The sequence below is a fragment of the Canis lupus genome, chromosome 27 (assembly GCF_048164855.1).
Source record: "Canis lupus baileyi chromosome 27, mCanLup2.hap1, whole genome shotgun sequence".
Taxonomy (NCBI): domain Eukaryota; kingdom Metazoa; phylum Chordata; class Mammalia; order Carnivora; family Canidae; genus Canis; species Canis lupus.
This window is the reverse complement of record NC_132864.1, coordinates 33,451,205-33,460,229: the sequence shown is the minus strand read 5'-3', so window position 1 is coordinate 33,460,229 and position 9,025 is coordinate 33,451,205. Positions and strand designations below refer to the sequence as shown.

The following is a 9,025-nucleotide window of genomic DNA, read 5'->3' as shown; positions in this document are numbered from 1 at the left end:
TCATTTAATTCAAATCACAAAGAAAAAAATGAATATAAATCAGCATAGACGTAAGTGTTCCCCAGCTGATGAAGACAAGAAATTTTTATTTTCATGAAGCCTCTTTGTCTACAAATGGGCTGCTCTGAGTAGCTTTGAGGACAGAAGGGATAGGAGGAGCCTCTTTTGCATGTGGTTCCCCTGGATGGACCTTGGTCCATGGCGTCAGCAGCAGGAGCATAAGAAACAGAAATACAAAAAATAGGCATTCCCCTGAAGACTAATGGGAGGATAGCATAGCGTTGAAACTTGAACAAATAGGTAAATGACCAAGAATAGGAACCCCAGATTCCTCAGATGTCAGGTGAGAGATGAACACAGTGGGCTTACCACTCCCTTGTCTCTGAATTGAGGTCAAAGAGATTCTGTGTCCCAACCAGATGGGAGCCATAGCCCTTCTGTGTCTTCTGAGACCCCTTGTCTAGGAAGGGGCTGCTATGAGTTCTGGGGGAAGGGAGGGAAGGAGGAGCCCTCATTCCCACATGGTGTCCTTGGAAAGACGTGGGCCGATGGTGGCAGTAGCAAGAGCCTCAGAAACAGAAGCCACAGGCTGAACCTCACCAATACCTGGAGACCCATTCTGCCAGATGAGAAAAGTGTTCTGATCTCAGTTATGACAAGCCAGGGGATCTGCATGAACCCTGAGATGCTGTCACAGGAGCTTTAAGGGGGGGCCCCTTCATCCTCTGTCCTCAGCCAACAGATGGCCAGAGAGCCAGAGTTGCTGTTGACCAGGTGCTCCAAGGGTCTAACTATCATAGTAGATGGGAATTTTGGGGGCCTATTCATGGGAGCTTTTGGTCTCAGGACACATATTGGACATTCCTGACGTGTCTTGACTCAGATGCAGTTGAATTCTGTGCCCCTGGTTCTTCCTTTACATCCTGGACTCTACTGTCTACACAGTCCCTGGCACCAGGAATTTCAATTCATTTTTATAAAATTCCCCATATGTTGCTGCCAAGGACAGGGTTGGTAGATAGATTTTAAGCCAATGGGGACAGAACTGTATGCAAAATTCTCTGCAGTGAGCCTCAGTTCTGGATTTCAGCCAAAGAGAAAGGAAACAGCTGACTTGGCCAGGAAGTCTGGGCAGCATAGGGATCCCCACTGCTCTGGGAATAGCAGGTTTTCCTCTAACAGCCCCACAGGCCTGGATCACCGGAGAAGCGCTAGTAATCAGCCTATTTTTCAGTCTGGAGCCCATAGGTGGTCAAGGAGCCAGTGATGCCAAAACCAGAGCCAGAAAATTGATTGGGGACCCGAGGATCAATTGCTATTGCCATAGATGAGAAGTCTGGGGTCTGTCCTTTTGAGCTGCTTGTACCATTTCACACCATAATCACCAATACTGGGACTCTTCCAAGGCAGGAGAAGGTGACCCTCTGGCCAGGGCCCCAAGCACTAATGGCGGCTGAGTCAGTACAGACTGGGCCCATGACCCTGCAAGGACGAGAGACATAGAGAGGTTGTGCAGTCCTGGTGAGCAGACCTCGGGGTGGGTGTGGTCGTGTAGGGGGGCAGGAACCTGAGTCCGGTTCCTGGGTCCCCTCCCCCAGTGCAAGATGGGGGACAGGAGTCCTGCAGACCTGATCCCTCAAACCAGGCTGACTCCCGGGGATTTCCTTGCAGCGTCCCAGGAGCATGTGGCGTAGTGAGTCCTCCTGTCTGCTGCGAGGCCTCAGGGGTGAGTCGTGTGTTCAATGAGGTGAGACCTGCCCCTCTTCATGTCCTGCAAGGGAATTTTCAGGGAGGATTGAGGACAGTGAGTGTGTGTTGGGAGGGATGTTTGCAGACTTTCAAACCCCAGGGGGAGGAGGAGTCACAGAGGAGCACAAGCTGAATGTCCAAGGTCAGGCTGCAGTGCCTGGACATCAGGTGTCATGAAGAAGTGGGGATGGAGATGAACCCCAAACTTTGCACCCACCTGCACACCCCCAGATCCCCAGCCACAGGGAGGCAGAGCTGGGGGTCTCTCTCATCCCTTCATCCCCCAGGGGAGGAGCACTGCATTCTGGTCACAGCTCCCCACTCCCACACAGGGTCACACCTCCTTGGATCAGTGGATGGGATGATGTCACCCTGTGCCCCATCACAGCCCCCAGAAACCTAGATGACATTCTCTGCCTGCACGAAGGTGCTGTCACTCTGGGGTACAGTTTGCTGAGCTGTGACAGCACAGCAGTGTGGTGTGGCTGCTGTCACAGTGCTGTAGAGGAGAGTGACATTATCATGAATACAGTCACCTCACACACTCACCCTCCTCCTTCCTCCACCTGCTGTCAATCCCTGGCCTCCTTACTACCTCCAGATTCCTGTCTCTTCCAAAATACAATGAATTCCAGTGATGTGGAATGTAGCCTGTGGTATGTTCTTCTTCCCTATGAAATGTGCCATTAGGAGATCCCCAGGTGGTTCAGCGGTTTAGCACCTGCCTTCGGCCCAGGGCGTGATCCTGGACTCCTGGGATCGAGTCCCTTGTTGAGCTCCCTGCACAGAGCCTGCTTCTCCCTCTGCCTGTGTCTCTGCCTCTCTCTCTCTCTCTCTCTCGCTCTCTCTCATGAATAAAAAAATAAAATAAAGAAATGTGCAGTTAATACTCATGCATATTTTTGAACTTCAAAACTTATTTTCTTTAAATGTTGATTAATATCACTCTTTATGACTATTCATAAAGTTGGAGGACGCTTTTCTTAACTCAAGTCTGATAATTTTAAAAAGCTGGTATAAAAATTAGTGTGTAGATTTTTATTCCTTTCACCTGAGGTAATATGAAAAAAGTTTCCATAAACAAGCACATCGGGATTTTTCTCTACAAAGATTTTTTTTACTTTATATAATTTTGAGTATGGCATTGATTTATGTGTTCGATACAACATCAAATAATGAGAACTAGTCATTTGGTTGAAGCTAAGGGAACAATGATCCCAGCTGCACAGAGCGCTGACATGTGCAACAGCAGAACAGGGACGGGGCTGAAGGACCATGACAGCTTCATGACTTATGAGAGTTTCATTTACTGAAAAATCAGAAGATGATAAGTGAATGTTCACTAGTCTAGAAGAAACTGTCCCAGCTCATGAGCACAAAATTTTCGGTATTTTTAAAGACTCGTTGTGTACAAATGGGACTAATCTGAGTGACTCTGAGGTGAGAGACGATGAAGGAGTCTCCATTCCCAGGAGGCACCCCAAGATGCAACTGGACCTGGAGCATCAACTGAAGAATCAGCAGAAACCCAGGGGGAGCCTAAGCAGGCAGCTGCTGGGGCGCTCACTCACTTTGTAGATGGGTAAGTAGGTTTATGTCTCACTTCCCCATAGGCCTGGAGCACCGTAGGAGCTTTGAGACTGCTGTCATAGGATGAGCAGTAATAATCAGCCTCGTCCTCAGCTTGAAGTCCAGCAATGGTCAGGTGGCTGTGCTGCCTGATTTGGAGCCAGAGAATCGATCAGGAACCCCAGAGGGTCGAGTATTGGTATTATAGATGATGGTTCTGGGGCCTGTTCCTGGGAGCTGCTGGTACAAGCCCACATAGCTGCTATAACCAAAATTGGAGCTGCTTCCAGTGCAGGAGATGGTGACCCTCTGGCCCAAGGCCCCAGACACGGAGGCCGGTTGAGTCAGCACAGACTGGGCCCAGGACCCTGAAAGGGGGAGAGACACAGAGAGGGTGATGCTGGGGTCTAGAGACAAGAGAAGGATGCAAGATGGCACACATCCTCCCAGGCCCCCTTCACGGTCTCCACATCCATTCACCTGTGAAGTGAGCGAGGAGGGTGAGGAGGAGAGGAGACCAGGCCATGGTGGAGGTCTTCACTGATCCTGCCTTCTGTGGTCCCACAGCTGAGCAGAGCCTCCCCTCATCTCTCCCTTCCCCTCTTCATCCTCTGGGAGAGGGAGGTGCTCTCCCGTGCAAATAAGTCCCCAGTTGTCTGGTCCCTCAGCGGCCCTGGGTCAAGTCCCTCTGCCTGGGGATGTGAAGGATGTGGGCAGGGGAGGGGAGGGGCTGTGTTAGGGGCTGTGTTAGAAACCTGAGTTAGGGAGGTCCCAGGTGTGAGCCCTCAGCAGAGGACACAGGCAGTGACTGGTGGCAGGTCCCAGCTATAATTATCCTTGACTAAAAAAAAAAAAAAAAAAAAAATAATTATCCTTGACTCTTCAGAAATGGACCCCATCACCCCCTGGTGTCCAATCCCAGATACACTATTGTGTGATTTGGTGATCAGAGCCCATCTAAAACAAAGTGTGCCTCCCCACTGCTCTGTCCACTGCTTTAGGGCCAGGACAGGAGTCCCCTTATGTAACCTCCCATTTCCAGAGGAAAAACTTTCTGCTTCATTTAGATTTCTCATGGATATGTGTCCATAGCTTCTTGGGTGTTTTTCCCTCAGAACTGAGGTGGTATCTCTATACAAACTCTTCTTGGATCAGGATCAAGTCCAGAGCATTGACGGGTCCCTATGCACATTTGGAACCTTCTGTGCAAGATGCTGTGTTCTCTCCTGTTATGTGACTCCTCCCTGAGTTCTAGAGGATTCCTTCCTCGGAGGTTTGTACATCAATGAAGAGACAGGGAGAAATCTGGCCACGTTTTGGGTAGAAGCTCTTGAATTCATTCCTAGTAGATAATATACTGAGAATCTTCGTCACCTGTCCCTACTTACACTTGGTTGTCACAATAGTTTCCCACACACTGTTGGCAGGGATTCCCTCCTAGGGACTCTCTTCCCAGCACATGGTCACAAGACTGCAGGAGCCCAGCCTCATGAGGTTGCGAGTGTCGCTGACATCAGAGCAGAGGGATAAAGATGCTGGAAGTTCTTGTAAGACAGGAGTGACTGCTGAAGTTGCTCTGACAGAGACCAAGGGACAGAGTGATGTGTGAGTCACCAGTTAGTCAACTGTGCATTTAAAATGGATGTGGCCTTTTTACACAATGTTCCTCACAGTAAGATTTATTTAAACTCAGTGACAAAGTCATTGTGAGGCTGCAGGTGGAAACACTATACACCTGTCCCAGATCTGTGCTTAGTGAGAGGGAATATGGATAGAAACTCTGGCCAAGAAATTGGATGCAAAAACAACTGTAAAAGACGGCCTTCTGTTCTTGGTTGAAAGGGAGTCAACAGACTTTTTATGAAATCGACTTTCTATTTTTGGTCGTAGGTTTAGTATTATGAGTTTTATTCTATAATCAGGAAAGTCCAAAGTGATGGCTAAGGAAGCTCAAGGAGAGCCTATGCCTACAAAGTTCAGAGCCATGTCAGCCATCGAATCACCAAAGACACACAGAGCTTCCAGGGCAGAGCAATCTGAGGTCAGACTTGACTCTGGGGTGGACACAGCTGTAGTCCCTCTGCCTGGTACCCAGCATGTTCAGGACAGATTTCTTGGTCATTCAGCCACCCGTGACTACAAGAAGGGATTTCTAATACCCAAGGGCAGCTCCACCCAAAGTTTCTGTCAAAGGTCCCACATGTGAGTGGTGGACACATGGAGATGAGACCATGTGGTCCAGAGCTGGGAAAGAAGTTTTCTCCATAGAAGTCCAGCCTCTTTGGAGGTGTCAGGGGAGTGACTCAGTGTGTGAGAGTCCAGTCCTGTGAGTACTGGGAGTGTGTGTTCCACGTCACCATGGACTCTGAGAACCGTGGGAATAGTACTGATGCTGGGCTCCCAGAATTAATGTACTGATTGCCTCAGGTGCTGACTGGAGCCCAGGGATGATCAGGGGATGATCTGCCCATAGGGACAGAGATGCCTTTGGGATTCCTGAGAATCAGCCTTGTCCCAGGAGATCAGGTGTTCAGGGCATGTCCTGGCTGCCCCGCTGACAGGAACCCAGTTATACAGGATGTTGCTGGTGTTTCCTGGTGACTGGGAATCTGCATTCCAGAGATTGTGACCTTGAGAATGGTGGGTGAGCACAGGCTTAGTCTGAACTCTGGAAGCACAGAGAAATTGAGAAACTGCAGAGCCAAGGATATTGTACAGAGAAGAGAGAGAGGAGGACACTTTGCCCTCTTTTCTACTTGTGACTTCTGATGGATGGTTCTCCCTGGAGCTGATCCTAGAAATAAAAGGCATGTGTCTGAAAGATCATTTCCTGGAGGGGAATTTGTTTCTGGTGGTGACGAATAATTTGAGAGGAGACCTTGCAACAATCCGAAGTCCAGGTTTTGTTGGGTGATATAAATCTGTCCGTTTATCTCATCTGTCTCGATCCAGTGTATCCCGTAAGAAGGACTTAGAGCAAAATCCTAGAAACGGAGACTTTGTTATTTGACCCAGTGGATCTCCAGATGGTTTTATATTGTCGCCCAAGGTATCTGGAAATTACCTATGCAGTGAGGGAGGGATGTGAGGAACAGGGCAGAGACACACAGACCTTGATCCTGAGCCTCACGTCCAAGCCTGGGCCTACCAACCCATTCTCTGTGCTCTCCTGATACTCACATTTTGGGGGAGGTTTCTCATGCAAACTTTCCTCTTTCCTAAGGTTATACAAGCTCCTCCTTTGACTTTAGTTAGGGCTCCAGCTTAGCATAAGAGAATATAGGAGTCGGGGGTAGGGCTTCACCCAGAAGTGACACAGGAGCACCTGCAAAATGCCCAGAGACAGACACTCCCAGGGGATGTACAAGGGAGCACCACTGCTCTCTGATGGTTGCAAGAGACATGTGGACCTTGGGCTGATCTGGTGTCCAGGGGTCCTTTCCCCCATTCCTCCATGCTCACTGATCTAGTCTCTTCAGATTGGCTTCTTTTACTTAGAAATATACATGGAAATCTCCCCAATGTCTTCCTCTGCCCTGAAAATTTATGTCTTTGAATTGTTGAATAACATTCCATGTATGGACATACTAGAATATCTTTACCCATTCACCATTTGCAGGACATATTTGTTGGCTTGGCAATCATCAATAAAATAGGAATAAATATTTAGGGACATATTTTGGGTGAACACAAGTAATTCATTTATAGAATTACCTAAGAGCATGGATTTTGTATTATATCTCTAAGATTTTGTTTAGCTCTGCAAGAAACTGCCCAGGCATGTTCCAAAGTGGCTGGGGCATTTGGTATCCACCCCCAGCAGTGAAGGAGAGTTCCTGCTGCCCCACATCCTGGGCACCATCTGATGTTGATGTGGTATTGAATTTTCGTCATGCTTATGGGAGTCTGGTGCTACCTCACTGCTTCAGTGTGTAATCCTCCAGTGAAACATCATGTGGGAAATCTTTACACATGTGCAGTAGTTCTCTGTGTACATTTTTGTAAGGGGTCTTTTCGCATCTGCTCACTGGGAAAACATGACCCAGCACCCATGAATTCTGGAGCTTGCAAAGCTCCAATATGAAAAGAAAGAGAGAAAATCAATATTACCAAGATTCCAGGACACAGGGAATTCTACTAAATTCTTAGGAATACACCAGGGGATAGGCAGGGCCTGGGCAGAGGCCACATGATTCTTCTGCATCACACAACTGGCCTTCTTCTCATTGCAGCCCAGCAACAGTGGGGTCATATCGGTTCTGAAATCCACATAACTATTTTTTCATTGGGAGATGAATATGTTCAAAAGGAGGTATTTTCATTAACATTTTACACTTAAAAAAGTCTGAACTATCAATCATTCTCTTTCTTGCAAGATACAAAGCATTTGTAGCTTGATTCTGAGCCTCTGTTGGTCACAGGCAGGGACAGGGGAGTGATGGAATAAGACGTGGAGGATAGATGTTAACACACGTCCCCAGGAAACAGAAGTTCTCTGTGTGATAATGGTAGTATGCTGCTCAACAGCAATGATGACCAATCTCTCCTCAGGCGGCAGCCCAAGGTGGTCGAAGGTGTTTTTGTCAACACACCCATACCTGGAAAATCAGACTTGCACCCCTGGCTGATCATTCAATGCTGTTCTGGGTCACAATGTAGGATCTCTGCCTGGGAGCTGTGGTACCAATGCCAGGGTAACCCCTGTGTTTCTACTGTTCTTGTGCAAGACAAGGGGACCTTGGATATGGGCTCATCAAGAGGTTCCCTAGGGGAGGAACACATGTACACATGGGAGCGTTCTTACTCTTGACGTCCACAGCCCTCACATCCCTGGATTATGGAAAAGCTACAATGGGACTAAGGAAAGAGGGAGACAGAGTCAGTACTTTTGGGCTAAGGACACCCACTCACAAGAGTCTCCATTAACCTGTTGGCAGCTATAGCAGATGCTCATTCACGCACCCACATCACCCAACTTCACTGAGGCAGGCTGAGCATTTTCCCAGTAATGGTGCAACATCCCCCAAATCTCATATTCCATAAAACGGTTCATGGTCCCAAATTCCCTCTTTGACTGAACCCTTCTCTTCAATTGCACAATGGAAGCCTCAGGTGCTGAGCAAATGATCCCATCCAGCTCTGAGAATGGAATTTCCCAGGGCCTGTGTCCTCACACAACATCCCAGATCCTAGTGCTCAGGCCTAAGACACAGTGAACCTTGACCACTTCTGAGCACTGGAGCCTGGGAGGGAAGTGAAGGCTCTGCTCTGAGCCCTGGAGGTGCTGAATCCATGCTGGGGAGGACGGCACCCTCTGCTTAGATAGTCTAAGACCTCTGAGGGGGATAAAGTCAAAGAAAGGCTCTTTGTCCTCATTTCAGGAGAAAAACATTTACCAGCAGAGATTCCAGTTTTATGACATTTGGAAACCCAGGTAACATGAATGTTACAACATATAAGTGTTTTGTTTTATTTTTGTTTTATGTTTTTTCTAAGGACATAGAGACACTGATGAGATAATTGAGAATAAACCCATTATGAACCAGGTGGCACTTGTAAGTACGCAATATATATATACAACTTATTTTACAAGTATAAATTTTCATGAAAGAAGAATCTGAAGAGATGAAGGATTTTGTCCCATGTCCTGATTTGCCACTGTCACTGTGAGAAGCATTATTATTTCTGATTAGACAGTGAAGGTCAG

The 9,025-nt window shown here is 47.8% G+C and overlaps 1 pseudogene; it reads right to left on the bottom strand.

Moving 5' to 3' along the window:
* Nucleotides 1-2,148: 2,148 nt before the first annotated feature.
* On the bottom strand, nt 2,149-3,957 carry LOC140619015 (immunoglobulin lambda variable 1-40-like; annotated as a pseudogene).
* Nucleotides 3,958-9,025: the final 5,068 nt, after the last annotated feature.